Here is a 22,322-nt window from a genome sequence, read left to right as displayed (position 1 = left end):
TTCTAGGATCAAACATGAGGTATGATGAATCACAACAGCAGAATGAGCTTGACTTTTTTACTTGGCTTGTCAATGATTCTGGAAGTTGTTTTCAGAAAATCACTTGCTGATATGTCACCCCACTGGCACATCCCCAGAGTTCGTAGAGCTGAGCCACACTTCCCGAGGGAGTGCCACATTTCTGAGGGAGCTGACTTTCTAGGTTCCTCAATTGTTGGGCTCGGAGTTCTGTGACTCTGGCTTTGTCTGCTCTGAGTCTCTTACTCCCAGTGCAATGCATATAGCGCTTGGCAGGTGTCCTGGTTCAAATTGTCCCCAAGCAGACCCTGAGACAAGGATGTGAGTCATTTATGCCGGAGGTGATCCCAAGAAGCACAGGGAGAGGGTACAGAAGTGAGACTGAGAAGGAAAAAAAAGCAATAAAGAGAGAGCTAACAAGCAGGTGGAAAACTGCTGGGGACCCTCTGGAACACTGTGGGGTCCATCCCCCAGAGTTACCCTCCACAGAGGGCCCAGGAAGTTGGGATACTTATGCACCAATTCCTGATACCTCCCACTTGGCTGGGGGTCATTCTTTGGGTGTTATCTCCTAGAATGTCCAGTCTGACCAGAGTGCAGGCCAAACACTCTTCTGTGGCCAGAAGAAGCCCGAAGGCAGAGAGATGAGTGCCTGAGACAGAAAGCTGTAGGAGTGTCTAGAACTCTCCACCATGCCGCAGGGAACCTCTGGGGTGGGCTTGGGGTGGGGGTGGTAAGAACAGGGCAGTGTTTTCTATAATAAGCAATCAAATGTTTGCTGAATGAAGGTTTGTGGTGTGAACTTCAGATCCTTATAACATGGGGATAATGGTTTTGGCCAATATCACAGTCAACAGGAACTAGCTTTCTCAATTACCTTTATCTCCATCATCTCTATCTCTATCATTTCTAAATCTCTCTCTCCCTCTAGCATCACTACCTCTATCATCTCTATCTCTATCTCTTTCTATCTCTATCATCTCCATCTCTTTCTATCTCTATCATCTCCATCTCTGTCTCTTTCTAATTTCTGTCATCTCCATCTCTATCTCTATATCTCTAGCATCTCTATCTGTATCTCTAGCATCTCTATCTGTATCATCTCTATATCTATCTCTACCTCTAGTATCTCTACCTCTATCATGTCTATTTCTATCTCTTTCTATCATTACCTCTATCTCTATCTCTATCATCTCCATCTCTATCTTTCTATCTCTATCATCTCTATATCTATCATTACCTCTTTCTATCTCAATCATCTCCATCTCTAGCTCTAGCTCTCTATCTCTAGCATCATATTAATCATCTCTATATCTATCTCTACCTTTATCATCTCTATCTCTACCTCTAGCATCTCTACCTCTAGCATCTCTATCTCTATTTCTTTCTCTTTCTATCTCTATCATCTCCATATCTATCTCTGTATCTCTAGCATCTCCATCTCTGTCTCTATCATCTCTATAGCTATCTCTACCTCTAGCATCTCTATCTCTATCTCTATCTTTTTCCTTCTCCATCTTTATCATCTCTCTCCCTACTAAATCTATATCATCTATATCTACATATCTACATCTTTATCTCTATATACACACATCTCTATCTATCTCTATACACACACACAGGTGCCAAACTTACAATTTTGAATATTAAGCATATAATAGAAGATTTATAATTAGCTCTGCTCATCTCACAACATCAGTTCACATAAGCTTGGTAACCTCCTAGCAATATTGCCTTGCACATGTATATGATAGAAAGTATGTGGGGTTTGGAGTCAGTCAGGCTTGAATTTGAATCTTACTTCCATCTCAGGTAAATTATTTAGTCTCTTTGAATTTCCTTCTCTGTGAAATGAAGCAATAATGTCACCTCCCAGAGCTGTCATGAGGATCAAAAGAGATAATGTTGGTAAAGGCAGTCAGCTACTTATAAAGCATCTCAGAGTATGAACTATTATTTTCCTTAACGTTCTTATTGCACTCAGATCATTCATTTATTTATGAAATATTTATCGAGTGCCTACTATGAGTTGGGCCCTATTCTACATGTTGCAGAAACAGCTATGAACAAAATAATAAGAATCCCTGCCTTCCCGGAGCTTCATTTCTAGTGGAGGAGAGATTATAGACAATAAATAAAAGAAATAAACCCATTTAATAGAATTCTGGAGGCTGATGAATACTACAAAAAAAAAAAAAAAAAATAGAGCCAGGAAGGGAAGTGAATGATGCAGAGGGGGTATGTGGGGCTGTGTATTTAGGTGGAGAAGTACAATGAGGCCTTACTAAAGAACTGATATTTGAGCAGACCTGAAGGAGGTGAGGGAGTGAGCCACGCTGGCATCTGTGGGACGTGCATTCCCGGCAGAGAGAATAGCAGGTACAAAAGCCCCGAGGCAGGAGCACGGACGTCTTGTTTGATGCACAGCAAAGAGGCGCTTCTATTTAGCTTCCCGTGGCTGCTGCGACAAAGTACCACAAACTAGGTGGCTGAAAACCACAGCAACGTCTTCTCATACGGCTCTGGAGACCAGAAGTCTGAAATCAAGATGTTGGCAGGGCCTGACAGGAGAATTCTTCCTTACCTCTCCCAGCTTCTGGAGGCTGCCAGTAATCCCTGGCTCTCCTTGGTTTATAGCTGCTTCAACTCTCCCTCCACCTCTATCTTATGGAGGTACTTGTGATTGTACTTGGGATCTGCTCAGATAATCCACGGTGATTGCTATCTCAAGATCCTTTCCTTCGTTACATCTGCAAAGACCCTTTTTCCAAATGAGGTCCCATTCGCGAGTTCTGGGGGTTCGGGTGGGGAACTCTATTTTAGGGGACTGCCCATTGCACCAGCATAGCTGGAGTGGAGTGAGCCAGGCCATGACCTGTTGGAGTGAGGCTGGAGACCCTGATGGTCCCTGGTGACCCCCCTGGGCAGAAGGCAGGCCTCTGCCCCCCGACCAGATTGCAGAATGGATCCTTGGAGTGACCTGCTCCCCGTTTGCCAATTGCCTGGTTCCCACCCCATTAGCTTTCTGAGCTCCTACCTTTCTCTTGATGCCTTCCTGGATTGCTCAGAGGTCAGCTGATGTAGGACAAGGGCTTTTCTGGCTGCAGAACCAAGGCTCGTCTCCACTGACCCGGGGATGGACGTCACACTTCTCAGTCTGTTCAAGTGGGAGGTCCGAAGTGCCTGGTGCAGCTTGTGTGATCCCTGCTGCCGCTCTGTGGAGCGGGGAGATCCTGCCAGGCTGGGGCCACATGGGTTAAAATCTACACCAGCCCCGGCACAGCACTGGGTGGTACAAGGTGCCAAGGAAAGGCCTTTGCTAACTAAGGCAATGGCTCCATTCAACTTGATAGTTACAGGTCAGGGGTTTTTCTCTACCAAACCTTGTACTGAAGTAAAGATGCAAAAAGGAGGAAGGCAGGATGCTTGATGTCAAGGCTCTTAAGTTATCACTGGGGAGAAAAACACACAAATAAACAATGAGATTCCTACTACATGTAGTGGATGCTGTTCGTTCACCTGTATCCTACTCCCCCACTCTGGTCCACTGGAGTTCCTGAGCCACTATGGTGGACAGTTTCCATCACATTAACTGCTCCCCATTGCAAGGGCCTGTGGCTCTCAGCTTCCCTGCCGGAGGGCTTCGTGGGGCCCCAGGGGAGCTTACTTGGGCCTATGCAGAAGCAATTGGAAAATGTGTGTGGAGGGGGCTAATGCCCCCCAAAACACCCTTGGCCAATGACAGATGGGGCTGGCAGAAAAATGCTTCAGCTTCCCTACCCCTCCCTGGTGTGGGGGGGTGCTGATTCTGAAGCATGTGCTACCTGGTTTCACAGGGGGTTCCCAAAGGGACTGAGCTGCCATTGCCCACAGGGACAATCTCCTCATTAATGCCCCCATTATTGGCTTCTCTCCTTGCTAGGTCTCACTGTGTGCGTCTTGAGCTCACTTCCCAAATAAATGACCTGCACCCAAATCCTTCTCTCCAGCTCTGCTTTTTGGGGGAACCAAACTATGACTCAAGGCGATGTGTGACAATAGACCTCTGTGCTGGTTTGAAACTGTTATGTACTCCAGGAAAGGCCATGTTCTTTTAATCCAGTCTTGTGGATGAAGATTTATTGTGGGTGGGCTCTTTGATTAGATTATTTCCATGGTTACGTGATCCTGCCCATTCACGGTGGGTCTCAATTAGATCACTGGAGTCTTTAAGAGAACTCATGGAGAGAAGGAGCTCAGAGAAGCTGAGAGAGACATTTTGGAGAGAAGCTAAGATATGTAATCCAGAGTTTGCCCCCAGGAGAAGCTAAGAGCTGACACAGACCCAGACACTTGGAGATGCAGTCAGGAAGATGTTTGGAGATGCTGAGCTAAGAGATGAAGCCCAGTTTGCCCTGGAGAAGCTAAAAGGACCGCCAGACACTTAGAGAGAAACGCCCTGCAAGAACAAGCAAGGATGCACAGGAGCTGAGAGAGAGAGAAGCTAAGAGAGACAGAAGCCCAGAGACATTTTGGAGAAAGCCGTTTTGAAACCAGAACCCAGGAGCAAAGGACCAGCAGATGCCAGCCACATGCCTTTCCAGCTGACAGAGGTGTTCTGGACACCATAAGCCTTTCTTCATTGAAGGTATCCTCTTGTTGATGTCCTAGTTTGGACACTTTATGGCCTTAGAATTGTAAATTTGTAATCTAATAAATTCCCTTTATAAAAGCCAATCCATTTCTGGAACAACCTCCAAACATCATGCTAAGGGATAATGAAAGAGGAGGAGGGAAGACGATGGGGAGATCTTAAAAAACTTCTTGGAGGTGGTATAATCTGATCTGGGTTTTGAAGGTAGTGCAGGAGTTTGACAGGCAGCAAGGATGGTGTTCTGGTTGGAATCATGCCCCCCACAAAGACATGTTCAAGTTCTAAGCCCTGGTCCTGTGGGTGTGAACCCATTTGTAAACAGGATCTTTGAAGAGGTTATTAGTTAAGGGGAGACCAAATGGAATCAGGGAGGGCCTTGATCCAATATGACTGGTGTCCTTGTAAGCAGAGGACATTTGGACACAGTAGTAAGAGACAGATGGGGAGAGAGATGGCCATGTGACAGAGGCAGAGAATGAGCTATGGATTCCTGGCAGCCACCAACGGAACACTACAGACTTCAGAGAAAGCACGAACCTTGCCGACACCTTGATTTTGGACTTCTGGCTTCCAAAACTGTGAGACAACAAATTCCTGTTGTTTAAGCCAAATAGTCTGTGGTCTTTGTTACGGCAGCCCTGACAAACTAAGGCCGATGGGAAAGGCAATCCAGAAAGAGCGGGTAGTTTGAACAAAGAGAGAGGAGGGAGAATAGAAGACGGACTTGGGGAATGGTGAGAGGGAAACTGGAGAGCAGGGTGAGTGGATAAACTAGGCAGGGGGAGGATAGAAGATAAGGCTGGAAAAGTGGGTGGAAGCTAAATTGTGACGGGCTATACTTGCAAGGTGAGACATTTCCCCTTTATTCGTAAATGTATTTACTTCACTCTACAAATATTCAGAGCATCAGTTCTAGGCTGCAGTAGAGCACCCAGGCAGGAGCAGGAAGGAGCCCACTTTCTACAGTCAGCTGGAAAGAAGGAAAGAGAAAAGCCCATTCACAACTAGCACGGTGCTTCTACTTGCATGATTTCATTTTCTGAGTATTTCCCGTCCTTTTCTTCCCTCAACAGCCTGGCTCCTGGCAGCAGGCTGGGGTCCTGGGTGAAACTGTGAAGAAAGCTATATTCATCTTTGGGGGGTAACTTTCCTTTCTCTTTTCCTTCCTGAATCTCTCTGCCTATCCTTTATCACCCCTCCCAGCTCAAGGCCCTCATGTCCTCCTCCCCCACTCCTCCCCCTTACAATTTATTCTCAAGCCAGCTTCTGATAGTATATTCATTTATACTAAAGTGTAAATGACTGATAAGCAATCAATGTATTGATGTACATCAGGGGAGGGCATAATTACAACTGAAAAGGGGACAAGGCCCTTGTTTGGCTTGAGCCATAAGAGTGCATCTAGTTGTGGAGTCAAGTGGGAGTGAGTGTTCGCTGGTCTCCCCAAGCCATATGAAGCTGCACATAAGTCGCTTCCCTTTTACCTCCTGGCAGGAGGGGTGGGGTGGGGCTTCCTGCCGGACTGGTGTAGATTTGATGTCAATGCTGGTCCCTGCCCCATCGGGGCTGGAGACATCTTAGCTGAACCTCCTGCCAGAGTCCTCATTGGAGGAAAGAATAGCTGGAACAAGGGAAAAACCAAACTCCTATCTGTTCGTCAGTTATTCTGGCCTTTCCACAAGTCTTGCGGACAGCTTCCCCCTTTCTCCCATGTGAGCTCCTTACTGGGGTGCCCTCTCCCTGATCCGGAGCCCTCAGAGAAGCCAGGGATCAGAACTGCCTCTTTGGTGCTTCCCCAGAGCACAGCTCAGCCCCGCTTCCCTGCCAGGGAGTGATTGGCCGTGACAGCCGTGTTGGCTTCAGCAAGACTTTTTTTCTTTTTTTTTCCTAATGAAAAAGAGGAAAATTAAAAACAGAAAGAAAAGGTGAAAACTCGGCCCTGAATCTGAAATTACTCGCAAAGTCACCTTTTCCAGTGCTCGCAGACACACGACGCGCTCTGCCTCTGCTCTCAGCAAACCATATGCTGCCACCGCTGCCGGCCCTGTCCTGGGGGATGGCTTTTTTCCCCTTCAGCAAGCCTCCAGAAATGTCATCGAAATTTATATGCTTATTCACAGAGCCGATAAAGCAGAAAACCGGCGTTTCAGCTATTTTTGTTTTGCTTTGCAGATGGAGAGGAAGAGGCATAAATCTCTCCCTCGTTGGATTCTGCACCCCGCCCCCCCGCCTCGGTTTTGCAGCAGATGCTCAGCCCATGGGAGTGATTCCCCGGGACTTGGGGTCTAACCCTCCTCTGCCACCACCCGCTTAGAGGGGCCGATGGAAGAAAGGATTAAAAACCAAGTGATGGTGAAGGTTCCTTGGGGCACTGGACACCCAGGGTCACATCTTCCTGGATGACTGATCGGAATTATCTTGGAGGAGAAAAGAAGCCCACAGCGGCACGATGCTGGCCTTGAGATGGCTGCCCCCCACCAGCAGGTAAGTGGGGGACACCACGTGACCAGTTTTAGTTGACCTACTGACTCTTGGCAGTGGGTCTTCAAAATCAACCAGGGGTTCAGTCCCGACTTGCCCTCAAACTTTGTGGCTTTGCTCCGCTCACACTTTTGTGGGTCAGGGAGTTTCAAAGGGCTCAGCTGAGCAGGTCTTGCTTTGTGTCCCTCAAGCAGTTGTGGCCGGATAGTGGCTGGGGCTGGCTGGAGACCTCCGAGGGCTCTGGTGGCTGGACATCCAAGATGGCAGACTCATAGGGCTGCGGCTGGCTGTGGGCTGGGGGCTCAGCTGGCACCATTGATGGGAGCTCCTACATGGGGACTCTGTCACCCGTATCCCCCAGAGTGAGCGTCCCAAGAGAGCCAGGTGGAAGCTGACCTGTCCTCGGAAGTCACCTGGCATCACTTCCCCTGCATTCTGGGGGTCCCAAATGAGGTACTAAGGTCAGTCTGGGTTCAAAAACAGGGAGCATAGACCCCACCTCTTGATAGAGGGCTTGTTGAAAAATACGCAGACATGCTCCCAGCCCATGACAATGGGGAAGGCTTACCCCGTGGTCAGGCTGGCTATGCAGCAGGGTTCTCGTAGGGTCCAGAGCTGGTTCTGGGGCAAACAGGCTTGACAGAGTAAATAGGGCTGGGAGTGGGGTACAGCAAAAACCTCTGTCATCTTCACTACCCACCGGAATCACCTTTGGGGAGAATAAACTCTCCCACCTCTGCCCCATTCCTGACAGGGTGAGTTTCTGGGGTCAATAAATAAATTCCCACCAAGCCAGACATCCAGAAAATCACTTCAGGGCCCAATACCCACATTTGAGGAAGAGAGGAGGAAAAGGCAAAAAAAAAATTCCATCCTTGTCCCATTTCTAGAGCAAGCACACTTGCCTGTTGGCTCTACCCTTGAAACGCACCCAGCTTCCCAGCTTGGTTGGAGCCACTCTCCCCTGTCACCCGCATTGCTGCAGTTTGTCTCCTCACTGACTTCCCTGCCTCTAATCCTGACCTCTACAGTTTGTTCCCCACACAGCAGACACAGGGATCCATCAAGCCAAGTCAGACATGTCCCTCTTCTGCTCAGAGCCCTCCGGTAACGTCCCCTCTCTCTCAGAGTCAAGGCCACCCTGGCCTCATCTCCTCCCACGCCCCCTCTCGCTCCCTCCACTTCGGCCACACTGGCCTCCTTGTGTGTTTCTAACATACCAGCCGAGCTCCTGCCTCAGGACCTTTGCACTTGCTAGTCCAGCTGCCTGGAATGTTTTTATCTCCAGCTACCTGCATAGCTCGCTCTCTCACTTCCTTTGGATCTCTGCTCCAATGCCGCCTCTTCAGAGGCGCCTTTGCCAACACCCCCCAACTTAAAAGCGGGGCCCCACTCCACCTCTGTTCCTCTCTCCATGCCCCGCTTTAATTTTCTTCAGAGCATTTATCATCCTCTGACGTATATTTCATTGCTTGCTTGTTTACTGTCTGTCCCCTCCACTGGAACGTAGGCTCTGGGAGAGTACGGCCTGCGTCTGCTTTGTTCGCTACTGTGTCCCCAGGCCCTAGAACGGGGTCTTGCATGAAGTGAATGCTCAATAAATATTGAATGAATGGACAGCCTCCCACTCCTGGCTCTTGGGACAAGAAATACAATAGCACCTAAATCCGTTTAGGCCAGGGGTTGGCAAACATTTTCTGTCAAAGGCCGGATAGTAAATATTTTAGGATTTGCCATCCAGGCAGTGTCTCTTACAACCACTTGACTCTGCCACTGTAGCATGAAAGCAGCCACAGAGAGTACGTCAACAAATGGCATGGCTTTGTGCCACTAAAACTTTATTTGCCCAAACAGGCAGTGGGCCAGATTTCCTCCATGAGCTGTAGTTTGCCAACCCCTGGTTTAGCTACAAAAATGTCCTCTGAAGTTGAAATCAGGGTTTCCCCTTTCTAGTTCGAGTGTTCGAAGCACGGTGAAGTTGAGTGGCTGGGCTGAGGTCACAAGCAGGCTAGAAGCCAAGGCGGGTAGGGAACCCCAGCTTTCTGACTTCCGCTCAGGGCTCAGTTTACCCCGATTGCCTCCTGTGGGCCACTCGGAGAAGGCCAGGGCCTACCCTAGCTCAGGGCCCAGCTGGGAGGCTTTCATTAGCATCACAGGAAGCCCACATTAAGTGCTAATTGCATTAGGTGCTAACTGCAGCCAGCCTTAGGTGTCAGTGTCACTGGCTCTAAGTTGCTATTAAGAGATGGAGAGAGGGAAAGGAGAGGCTGAAAATTGAGACCATGTCCAGGAGTCAAGAAATCAGGGACTGTCACGGGTTGGGTTCACCAGGACGCAGACTCTGAGATGGAGCTTAAAGTGCAGAAGAATAAAATTAGAGAGGGTCCTTGGGATCAGCACCTGGGAAAGGGAGGGGAAGGAAGCAAGGATGGGCAGGGGGAGAAGTCAGGCCCAGATGCCCAGTTCTTCTAGTTCTCATGTTAGTGGGTTATCGATGTTGGTTATATCAGGAAGGGCCTCCCACCTCCACCCCTGCCCAGGGGCTGACAGCCAAAGCCAAAGGCTGTTTGCTGACCCCACTCCCATCAGCTGGGGCAGCCAGTCAGTCCATTCCTCAAAAGGGGTCTGGTCAGTACATCCACCACAGGGATTAAGTGAGAGGAAAACAGAAGAGCTAATGGGAAATTGGAGGTGGAAATAAAAATTACGCATATGAGTCCAAGCTAGAGCCAACGTAATCCACTACCAGCATGTTTGGAACAGAATTGCCCTGCCCTCATTTCTTCTTTACCCGTTAGGATCAGGTTTGGCAGTGAGTGACAGGAAATCCCAAATAACAGTGGCTTAAACAAAATCGAAGTATTTTTCTCCGCAAAAGAAGCTGGAGTTACGCAGCCCAACAAACAGCTTCATGGAGTCAGTCATCAAAGACCCAGGCTCCTTCTCTGTTGTTCCACCATCTTCAGCACGTAGTTTCACCTCATGGTCCAGGGTGACTGCTCAAGCTCCAGCCCTTACCTCTGCATTCGAACCAGCAGGAAGGAGGCAGGGATGGAGAAGGACATGGTCCTTCCATGTAAGGACACATTCTGGAAGTCACATGGAACATCTTAATCCCCTTGGCCAGAAAACCTAATCATATAGGCACATCTAACTGCAAAGGAGTCTGAGAGTTTTTTTATTTTGGGTGTCTTTTGTTCAACTAGAAATCAGGAAGTAGTGGAGAACAGATATTGGGGATCAACTAGCAGTGTCTGCTTTAACTCCACGAACTCTTCATCTTTAAACATCAGACTCTCAGGGAAAATGTCAAGTTCCCTCTGCCCCCAGCACCCTGCCCCCCAGTTCAACTGATGCCCCTTCATCTATAAATCTGTTCCCTGTATCTGGCTTGCCCACTGGAGTGTGAACTCCCAGAGGACCCTATTCATCTTTCAATCCCCACCACCCAGCACCCAGTCACCTGGTGTATAGTAGGCATTCAACAAATGCTCGTTGAACAAATGAATGAATAAACCTGATGTGAACCTTAGGAACATGTTGACTTTTCACATCTCTATTTATGCCACAGTAATGTTACTTCTCTAGGTGTGAACTAATAACTTCCATTGGACTTGATACACCACCAAGGAATCACAAGGTGCCGGCACTTGCATTCTGAAAAAGCACAACAAAAAGAAAAATGCAAAAACCAGATGGTGGATAAGAGTTACTGATGGGCGAACATTTTCTCATTTTTATTAAAGCTCGGCTAAATGTAGAACGTGGTTGGAGGGTCTGATGAGGAGTTGTTGTGCTCTGTGTTGTTGATGCTCACAGCCACAAGCTGAATCTGGGGCCATTTGCTCGTGCATGGACGAGGCATCGGTGAGAGGCTTGACCGATGATGCCATTAGCACCTGCGGGAGGAAAGGGACTGCACCTGCCTCCCCCCAGGCACCTCCCCCCTCTGCCTTCTCAGAAGAATTGCCCTTCCACAAAGGAATCCACTTTACCCAGAAATATCTCGAAGGTGTTGCACCCCACCCAGGGAGTGGAGGGAGAGGGAAGGAGGCACAGCCAATGACCTCTGCCAGGGGTACAAGAACCTGGACACTTTGCTTCAATTGGGGGGGGGCGACTCTGTGGTGACATTCATGACCCAGAGCACCCTGTGGGATCAGGCTGAGGCAGGGTAACCAACTTGTCCCAGGCTTCCCGGGACTGTTCCGGTTTAAGTAGGGAAAGCCCCGCCTCCCGGGAAACCCTTCCGTCTTGGGCAAACCAGAACAGCTGATTACCTGGACTTTGGCTGCGTCCACCTGTCCATTTTCCTGCTTGCCCTGCCTTCTCTGGCTTCCTTCACTCCTTGACACGTTTTCTCCCAAGAGCCCTCCCTCCAAGCAATCTCTCTCAGCCTCTGCTTCCAGGCAACCAGATCTAAGACACCTGGTGAAAGCCTTTTCCGGTTTGCCTTCCTCACTGAGTGTGGTCCAGTTCTCACGAGGGCTCTTTGCTGCAGGCAAGGGGCTCCTGGAGTTACTAACCGGGTTCACTGCCCGTTCTAGTCTGCTAATGCTGCCGGAATGCAAAACACGAGAGATGGATTGGCTTTTATAAAAGGGGGTTTATTTGGTTACGCAGTTACAGTCTTAAGGCCATAAAGTGTCCAAGGTAACACATCAGCAATCGGGTACCTTCACTGGAGGATGGCCAATGGTGTCCGGAAAACCTCTGTTAGCTGGGAAGGCACGTGGCTGGCATCTGCTTCAAAGTTCTGGTTTCAAAATGGCTTTCTCCCAGGATGTTCCTCTCTAGGCTTCAGCACCTCAAAAATGTCACTTAGTTGTTCTTGGGACGTTTGTCCTCTCTTAGCTTCTCCAGAGCAAAAGTCTGCTTTCAAAGGCCATCTCCAAAATGTCTCTGTAAACTGCAGTTCCTCTCTCAGCTTCTGTGCACTCTTCAAAGTGTCCCTCTTGGCTGTAGCAAGCTCGCTCCTTCTGTCTGAGCTTATATAGTGCTCCAGTGAACTAATTCAGACCCACCCTGAATGGGTAGGCTCACACCTCCATGGAAACTATCCAATCAGAGTCATCACCCACAGTTGGGTGCGGCACATCTCCATGGAAACACTCAAAGAATTTCAATCTAATCAACACTAATATGTCTGCCCACACAAGATTGCATCAAAGATGATGATGTTTTGGGGGACACATAATACATTCAAACTGGCACACCGCCAAACTCAGCTTTCTGGGTTTCGTGACTCAGCGCAGGTTTAAGCCATCAGGCTGCTGCTCTTTGCAAGGGCTTCATGGAGTTGCCCTAATGTTTCAGTCTCTAGTTTCCCTCACCCTTGTCCACCCTTGGGAGGTGCCTGTCTGACAGGGGTACAACATGGAGTCAAGAGGACAGACTGAGGAGGCTGTGGGCTGCCTTCTAGCCCTGGCCCTCAGGCAAATTCCTTACCTCGTCTACTGCTGAAAAGTTTCAAGACCCCAGAAAAATAGGATCAGCAATAGCTGGTTCATTGGATAGTTGGCAGGAGCAGCATAGGGGCTGGCCAGAGCTGGCGCTCAGTAAGGGAACTCCCTCTGGGCCTCTGGTCGCGTTTCCTCACTTGTGAGAAGAGGTGGCTGGCTTAGAGGTCCATGAAGGCTGCCTCCACTTCTAAATATCTATGGGTCCATTCTGTGTGAGCCTCAAGAGGACAACTGCTGCCTTGGTCTCCTTGTTTGATCAGCCTTAAGTTTCTGTCCTACCGCTTGGAACTCTCTGGAGTTTTGCCGTGAGCCAGGTCCTCTTCTCCTCTCTCCTGGGCCAGTGCAGAGCCCATAACTGGTCCCCCATCCTAGACTTTTCTCCTGTACACCTTCCCCCAAAATCACTCTACTGACACACTCCCCTTTTCAGGAACTTTCAATGGCTCCCAATTAACTACAAATCAAGTCCAAGTTTATTAATATGATGCTAAAGAATTTCCACCCAGGAGCCAGCTCCAGATGCATCCCCTTTGACACAGGTCATAGCTTGACCTCGTCTGTCACCTCTTCTATTTGGGTTCTTCCTGGTGAGAGGTGGAAAGGGACCTTAAGAAGAACAGTTGGTTCCGTGAAGTCTGATCCTGCCCCAGAAGCAGGAAATGCCTGGTGCATGGATGCTGGAGAGAAGCACCCCGTGGCCCCCTTGCACATCAGCAATCTGCTCACTTTGGGGACATTCAGCCCAGAGAGAGGGTCCAAGGCCTGGGATTCATCTTGTCAATCTCAGGACAAGCACCCGAAGGAACTTGGTCTAGAATCGGTGAAGGAAGGGAATGGAAACTTGCAGAGTCCTTAGAGGTTCTTTTCAGGTCCACTTCTGGGCCATGATATGGGGTGGGGGCAGGTATGAAGGGGAGGGCAGGGGTAGCCCTGAGGAGCCGCGAGAGGAATGGAGGGCTCAGTGGAGGCAGCTGTGATGAATGGAGACGGGCTGCACATGTCAGGAGCACAGACGGGTTAAACGTGGGGTTAGCCGAGTGACTGAGTCACTGTTTCCCCCTCCCCGAGTTGAGGAAGGCTCTGTCTGCCACCTCAGCCCTGGAGAAGAAGCCATTCTGATGGTTGGATGTGTGCCACGCCATACATCAGCAGCTGGCCCTGTGTGCGGCTGTCGGTGCTCCCGGGGTGGGCATGTGATAATAGATGGCTGTCTGCAGCCTCTTCTGCAACTCCCCTCTCTGCCTGCAACCAAACTTCAGAATCTGTTGGGGTTGCAGAAGGGGTTTGGGGGCCTGAATCCTCCCCATCTGGGGAGCTGGACACACAGGGACCCAATAGCTGAAAGGGAGACAAAGCTCTGTTTTATTAATGGCAAGACAGATTGATCCTGGCTGGAGATGGTGCTTGCCAGGGCCTTCTGCCCTCCTCCCAGGGAGCGAGTCATGGGCGGCCTTTCCTACTGGGCATTGACTCAGTCACCTGTGGGCAGGGCTGCCGTGTTGCACAGCTTTGGGGAAAGCAAATCTCATAGACTACAATGTGTTTGGTGTCCCCTGGAGTTGTCCTTCAGTAACCTGTTACTTCCGGAATGTTCACTGCGCAGGGAAGGTATCTCTTTAACCTTTAAGGAGCCAGTTGGCCTTTGGGTCCTGCCAAGGTCTAGCTTGGACACAATTATGAAACGGGAGAACTTTCCAGCATCTTCCCTCCCAGCTGGTAGCCTCTGGCAGAAGGTACACCTGGTAGCTCTTGATGGTCCTGTGGTCTACTATGTAAATACGATAATAGTCTAAAGGGGTACTTTATATTAGGACCACATAAAAACAGTATGCCTTCTGGAATAAAAAATAATGCATTTAATCTTCCATTAACAGATGAATAAATGTATACATCAAACCCAGAATCATTGACAGTGGGTTGTACCATCACTTATTAAGATGTTCCCGCTGCCACCACCACCACCCCAGCCCATGTAACCCAGGGAAGAGTACTTTGCTAGATCTTCTTCTTCCAGGCTTCCCAGAGAGGTGTTGAAGCAGGACCGTGAGGCCCTGTCCCATCTCAGAGGGCAAAAGGAGCTGGATCGATTAGTGATGTCTGTTGGGGCTCGGCAAGGAAATTGGGAGCACGCGTGCTGTGCATTTGCTATCCCTGTCTCATGAAGCTGCTGGGTATGCCTGGCTTGCTCGGTTGCTTATTCCCATTCTCAAAGACCCCTCTCCATCCAGGTATTTGCGGTTGACATCTAAGGAAGTCTATTCTCCCAGGAACTGGGCTGACCAGCTTTTTCGTTTGGCTGCACAGCAGCCCTGTGACCCTGGGCTCTCCATGCTGGGTCCATGTTTCTGGGCTGTGAGCCATTCCCTGCTCTAGAGTAGGGAGGGCTAGTTTAATTTCCTTTAGGGGCAGGATGAGTCATTTTCCAATGGGGTCTGGGTTAAAATTAGTCATCCCGTTGGACGGATGTGGCGATTCCATGATACTTCCTGCAAAATAGGATCAACAGGGTCCCCCACCCCACCTCCCATCCCCACCCCTGCATTACCACGGCAGCTTAGAGGCTCTTCCGGGTCGATCATTTCATATCCAATATCGAGTATGTTACAACAGTGGTGATCAATATATTAATTCAAACTGATAAATGAATGGTCGATAATGGCCTCCACGTGGTAGCCCAGTTGGAGAGCATTCCGTTGAATGGGCCTCAACTTTACTTTTTGGAAAAAAAATAGTGTAGATTTTGTTACAAATATAACATCCTGATGAAAAGTGGATATATCATCCGCACAGAGCTTGATGAAGTTTCACAAAATGAATACACCCAGGTAACCACACCTGGATAGATCAGGAAACAGATCATTCCCCAAACCCTAAAGACCCCTCATGCCCCCTTCCAGTCTCTACTCACCCCCAGGGGCAAGCGCTATCCCGACTTTGAACCCCAGAGATTATTTTCAGTTTTGGAACTTCATCCGGAAACGAGATGCACGGTATGGACTCTTTTGTGTCTGGATTCTTTTTCTCAGCACAAAATGTGTGAGTGTCATGCACATTGTTGTGTATTGTAGGTCGATCTTTTGTGTTGCTGTAGAGCATTCCGTTGTATGAACACACTGCAATCAATTTGTCCATTCTTTCCTTGAAGGGGCATTTGGGTCATTTTCCAATTTGGGCTATGGGCTGTCATGACCTAGTGCTGGGATGACAGTTCTTGTGCACGTCCTTTGTTGGGCACAAGTGCACACTCTGTTGAGTATATACCGAGGGGTGGAAGGGCTAGGTCATTGGGTGGGCTGGCATTCAGCTTTATTTGAACTTTTAAAAATCATTAAAACATTATTTAAAATTAAGAAACATTCTGGTGATGAATGCTCACTTATGTGATGATACTGTAAGCCACTGATTGTAACTTTGGATGGATTGTATGACATGTGAAGATATCTCAATAAAATTGCATTAAAAAAAAAAGAAACATCCCTAACACAGAAAATTATGGGAAGTGAGACGAAACATCCATGAACCTGCCATGGAGATTAGATGAGTGTTAACATTTGGCCATACTATTGTTATTTCTCTCTTTTATATCTTTAAAAATATATTTTTCCATGTGTAATTAAGACCCCATCTTTCCCTCCCTCCCTCTCTCCCTCTCCCTAGGTCAGCCTCACTCAGGGACTGGTGGATCATCCCTCTGCACGTTCTAGACTCTTTACCACATATGTACAAATCTGTGAACCTTACACACCGTTGTTTCAAATGTTTGAATGTTTTACAATTTTACAAAGTGAGTAGCATCTGTACATGTCCTATTTGTAACCTACTTTTTCCTTCATTCAATATTATTTGTTTGTAATAACAAAACAGTGGAAACCCCCAAAATGTCCTGCAGTCGAAGGTTTATTACACTGACTCAAGTAAATTGACATGTATCAATGTGTATAAATATAAAAACATAATGTGTGATTTGATGTCTAAGGGCTGGGGCTTTTTTGCACTTTGGCAGGCAAGGTATGAGAGGTGTGTGTGTATGTATGTGTGTGTGTGTGTGTGTGTGTGTGAGAGAGAGGGATTGTGTGTATGAGTTATGTGTTCCTGTTTGCTAAAGCTGCTGTTATGCAAAATACCAGAAATGGATTGGCTTTTATAAAGGGGATTTATTAGCTTACAAGTTTACAGTTATAAGGCCATAAAAGTGTCCAAACTAAGGCATCAACAAGTGGATACTTTTGCTGAAGGAAGGCCAATGGTGTCTGGAACACGTCTGTCAGCTGGGAAGGCACATGGCTGGCGTCTGCTGGCCCTTTGCTCCTGGGATGTGTTTCAAAATGGCTTTCTCCAAAATGTCTCTGGGCTCCTCTCAGCTCCTGTGCGTCCTTGCTACTTTCTCCCAGGGTGTTTCTCTCTAAGCGTCCTTCTGTCTACATCTCCAAGCATCTCTGAGTTTCTCAGTCAGCTCCCAAGCGTCTCTCTAAAAGTCTCTCTCAGCTGCTCTGAGCTCCTTCTGTCTGTGAGCTCTCTCATAGGACCCCAGTGAGTTAATAAAGACCCACCCCGAATGGGTGGGGTCCACATCTCCATGGAAATAATTCAATCAGAGGTTCCACCCTAATCAACAGACTAATCAGTCTGCCCCCACAAAATTTGCATTAAAGAACATGGCTTTTTGGGGGACATAATATATTCAAACCAGCACAGTCTGTGAGGGTGAGAATGTGTGAGTGTGAGATTATGTGTATGAATGTGTAATTGTGTAGAAGTGTGTGAATGTATGCATGAGTGATTATATGAGTGTGTGAGTGTGAGATCGCCTGTATGAGTGTGTGTGTATATGAATACATGAGTGTGTGTGATTGTGTGTATAAGTGTGGCAGTGCATAAGCGTGTGGGATTGTGTGTGTTAGTGTGTGAATGTGTGAAGGTGGGAATGTGAGTATAAGATTCTGTATATGAGTGTGTGTGTATGAATGTATGAATGCATGAATGTGATTGTGTATATGAGCATAAGTGTGAGTGTGTGAGTGTGTGCGTGGGTATGAGATTGTGTGCAACGAGTGTGTGAGATTCTGTGTATGACCGTGTAAACGTGTAATTGTGTATAGGTGTGTGAATGTGTTCAAGTGGTTATATGAGCACGTGAGTGTGGGTTAGGGAGTGTGAGATTGTATGTATGAGCGTGGGTATGAATGTGTGAATGTGATTGTGCATATGTGTGTGTGAGTGTATGATTGCATGTGTAAGTGTGTGGGATTGTGCATATGAGCATGCGAGTGTGTGTGCGTGTGTGTATCAGCCCTTCCACCTGAGTTCAACGTGTACCAGGCAGCCCTGTTGAGGCCTGCTAAAAAATCTGGGAGCCCGAAACGCCGAGTGTCTGAGATGTTGTTTGATGGCCAGGCATATCTCCCTGCTCAAACCACCCCAAATCAAAAGGGAGTTTTGTCGCGAGGACCCAGAAAGGCCTCACAGCAAGCTCTGGGCCTCAAGAAGGAGCACAGGGGCAGGTCCAGGCCCAGCGCCCCGGTGGCAGGGATTTGTGTCCTCCCGCCCTGTGCTCTGCCATCGCCGTGGCTTGGCAGCACCCCACAGTTGGGCCTCTTTCCACTCAGATACCTGTGGCTCAGGCTCTTGGCTTTGTGCCTCAGTCAAGGCCCTGCGGCTGCCACAGGCAAAGCCGGGTTATTTGTCAGGCCGCCGCAGGCCCAAGGACCAAAGTGCAGCCGGGCTCTTTGGACCAGGGGCTGGCAGGTCCGGAGCTGCAGCTGCACGCTCCGTCTCAGGGACTGCACGGGCCTTCCCGGCCGGCTCCTCTTGGTCTTTGGCCCCTGACGTCCTGCTTCCATTTTCTTCTACTTGCATGTGCTCTCAGCATGCGCTCTTGCTGGACCCACCGCCTCCTGGTTCGAAGTCTCAAGGGAGAAAATCTCCACTCTGCCTTGGTCAAGGTGATGTGTGTCCTGAGTTCCTGGGGTGGCGTGTGGTGGGGCAGGCTATGGACAATTATGCCCAGAACACAACAGTCTGCTCCCAAGGGTCTTTGCCCAGCAGCCACAGATATGGCGCAAGAAGAAAATAACAGGGCCAAGAATGTGAGCCCATCACATGTCCTCCTATCCAAGGGGTCCTTTCTTGATGAAGTTGCCAAGAATAGTATACATTGCCAGGGTCCCTCCCAGATTTGTTCGGATTCCTTTTCCCGGGCCTGTGGGTCCATCCGCCCCCATCAGCTTGCTTCCAGCGAACCATGGTGGCCTTCAGAGGGTCACCTTTGGACCCTGGCACCTCCTCAAAGGTCTGGCCAGCAGGAACTTTTATGCAACCCTCCCCCCACCCCTCCACACCCCCCCCACCTCCACTGCCCCACGGCATCCATAGTGGGTGGGGTTACAAACAAAAACCAACCAACCAAACAAATCCAGTTTCTCTTTGCCTGGAGGTGGGACAAACCTGGATGTACCTGACACCCCAGAGCTCCCTGGGCAGGATCAGGCTGAGGCTGGGGCTTGGTGTTTGCACCCTCACTTGACTTCCCCCACCCTCTTCCTGGGTTCTCTTGGGAGCACATTATTAAGCCACTTGCACCCGGACCCTTAGCTCAGCACCGCTTCGGTGGGAACCTCATGCACAAAGCCAAGGTCTGGCATCACCTCCTGCAGGGGGAAAGCGGGGACCAGGGAGCCAGGCAGATGTTTCTTAACCTCTTTAAGCCTCAATATCCTCATCTGAAACATGGGGACACTAAAATAATGCACATCAGAGAACTTTGGGAGGATCTAATGAGGGAATGCATCGGAAGCACTTAGCTGGCACGTAGTAAACACTTAAATGGTAGCTCGCGGGGTTGTAATGAGAATTAAGAATATAATGTTTGTCCGATGGGCCTGGCACTTAGGAGATGCTCGATGTATTTTCACGCCTTTCCTCTCTCTCTTTCAAGGCCTCCAGCTCAGGTACTTATGGTTAATTTTTTATGCGATGAACACGCAACATAGCAGGACTGATCAGGCTGTAACCGTCCAAACGGCAAAAGAATAAAAAGGCAAATGATAAAGAAATGCGAGATGCTGACCCTCTGCGTAACTCATTTCTGGGTTCTTTTTTTTTTCTTTTTGTTTGTGCGATTTCCCCAATAAAAGTTTTAATTAAAAAAAAATCCAGGCCCTGGGGACTTAAGATAAATTTGAGTGCAAAGCTCCTTGGAGAAAATGTCTTGGCTGGATGCACGGAACAGATTATTATTATTTATTATCATTTCCATTCCAAGAAATGGCAAACATTCTTCTGCACTTTTCATAGTGATTTGTGGCTTCTGCAACTGTGGTCCCTGCTATGGGGAGAGGAGAGTGATGCCTTTTAGCTTTTAGAGATGCCCCGGGTTTGTGCTAATGGAGGGGGAAGGGGGCATGCACAGCTGGCTTTGCTCCTCATTTATTACTGTGGCTCTCTTCCCTCCTGGGGCCTCTGCCTTTTGCAAACCAAATAATTCAGACCCTGTTGTTTACCTCTGCAGAGGGATCAAGGTTACACCCACGTTAGACTGGTGAAAAGCGACCCAGAAGCTTTGCCCTGAGTCCCCGCCCTGACTTGGGGGTGGCTTGCCAAGTTATTCTCGGCCCTGGGAATTACCTTCTAGGCTTGGGAACTCTGGGCCTTGCAGCTGCAGAGTGATTTATGTGCTCCAAAGCACCCTCTCCTCCTTTCCCATGACTCCTTGTCTGGAGTCCTTTTCCACCCTGGCCAGACTGAGTCCCCAAGCAGTGGGGAAACAAGTGGGGAAATCAAGGCAAGGCAAAGAGAGAAAGAGTGGGGGGTGGGAAAGGGAGGGAGAGAGAGGGGGATGGGGAGAGAGGGAGGGGGAGGAGGAGGTAGAGGAGAAGAAGGAGAAGAAGAAGGAGGAGGAGGAGGAAGGAAGGGAGTAGAAAGAGAGTGAAAGACCTCTTTGCTCAGAGCAGATGGCAGGCAGTGAGGAAGAGAGGACACCAGCAGCAGGGAGACCTCAAACATGCAGCCCTGCCTTTGCAGGATACTTATCTTCTCTCTCCCCTTTCTCCTTCCTTTCCTTTGTCCCAAACACTACTTCTCCCTCCCTGCTCAAGCCCTAGCATCTTCAGAGAAACCCCCTCCAGACCATCTGTTGTGCATGAAGCAGGAGCAAAGATGCAGATTTGAGTGCAAACAGCTTATTCAGAAGGGGATTGCAGGGGAAAAAAACCCCAAACCTGTAGGGGAGTAAGGAATTGAGACAAGGAAGGGTAAGAAGCCAACAAAGCACACGTTATCAAGTCAGCAACCCGCGTGGCAACTGAGACTCAGTCTTCCTGGGGAACTCTGGGAGACATTCTGAACATGCACCTTGGAATTATCCCAACCCAGGGTTGGGGAGATGGGCTGTTTGTTCAGTCACCTCTTGTCAGGCCCTGGTAGCAAGCTGGCCGGAAAGCTCTCAGGCAGATGGGCAGGTGCTGGCCTTAGAAGTCAGGGCCAGAGGGCATGGATAGGACAAGTGCTGAGGGCTTATGGAGCAGGGCACAATGGCTGGAGGCCACCACTCTCCAGCACAGACTGGTCTTTCTTGTCCACGTGTTCTCAGTCCAGCATACTCATTTACTTATTTATTTTGACACCACTTTTCCCAAGAGTTCTCTGAGGAACGCTGGCTTTGGGAGATGTTCCCATGAGCAGAGAGAGTCCTGGGATCAAAAGTTGGGGGTGGGCCACAATGCTGCCCATCAGATCCCCTTTTGGAGATTTGCAATGCCCATGATTCTCTTCAAGGCTTTGCGATATCTTCCCGCCAAGGGACCTGTTTGAGTTGGCTCACCTAGAGTGTCTCAAACGGAATGACACGCGAACCCTTGTTTAGCTGCAATACGGACTTACCGTCTATGGAACTAGAGTTCCATGGAACACCCCAGAAAGCACAGGTTCAGCAGTTCTGTCAATGTCATGTCTTGGGGTTTCCCCTGTGATGTTGCCTTACATGAAAGGGGTGTTGTGGGGAGAGGTGGGCCCACTGGAGAAGGAAGGGGAGGCCTTGTCTGAGGAGCCCTTCAGAAAATCCGGCTCAGAGAAAAGAAGGCTCAGGGCAGAGGGGACCGCTGCCTGCGAATGTTCCAAGAGGGTGCGCATCACAGGAAATGGATTTCAGCTCCAAGTCCAAGGGAGATTTTTTTTCTCATGACAAGAACTGAAAAGACCTGGCCACCTGCATTGCCAGGCACCGAGCTCTCTGTCACAGGCTCATCTCAGCTTGGGTGGGAGTTGGGCCCAGACACTTTGGGCCCCTCACCTCTCTCAGATTTACCAGATTTGTTATGGAGGCATCGATTTCTCGTTAGACTGAGAGGTCCTTGAGAGACGGATTGTGTTTTTCATTCTTTATATTGCCCTCTGTGTCTGCAATGGTTCTGGGCATATAGTGGGCCACCAATAAAAAAAATTACTGAATGAATGGATGAACAAATGAATGGGTTTATGGGTGCCCACTGGCAAAGCTGCTCTTCTGCAAGGCTCATGCGAGACGTTTAGAACCCTAAGAGCAGGCTGTGCCTGTGTAGATTTGGCGTGAGGTTCAACCCAAGTATCTTAAGTCCTAGAGACATATAACAAAGACAGCTATGCATTTTAGAGGATCATTGTGGTCCAGCCACTGTAGACATTTTCCTCATTTAATCCTCTCAGCATCATTCCTAGGTGGTAGCTGTTATCATGAGGACTGTTTTCTCGATGAA

General features: G+C 48.9%; 1 long non-coding RNA gene across 1 annotated transcript in view; it reads left to right on the top strand.

The window, feature by feature from the left end:
• The window catches only part of LOC119523818, a 152,291-nt gene extending 135,828 nt beyond the window's left edge, over positions 1 to 16,463 (top strand). Inside the window, exons 2-3 of the long non-coding RNA XR_005214668.1 lie at positions 6,824 to 7,135; positions 16,252 to 16,463. This is a non-coding gene — a long non-coding RNA (uncharacterized LOC119523818). The remainder of the gene's footprint in view (positions 1 to 6,823; positions 7,136 to 16,251) is intronic.
• Positions 16,464 to 22,322: the final 5,859 nt, after the last annotated feature.

Source organism: Choloepus didactylus, chromosome X, assembly GCF_015220235.1.
Source record: "Choloepus didactylus isolate mChoDid1 chromosome X, mChoDid1.pri, whole genome shotgun sequence".
Taxonomy (NCBI): Eukaryota; Metazoa; Chordata; class Mammalia; order Pilosa; family Megalonychidae; genus Choloepus; species Choloepus didactylus.
This window is presented reverse-complemented; position numbering and strand designations above follow the sequence as displayed.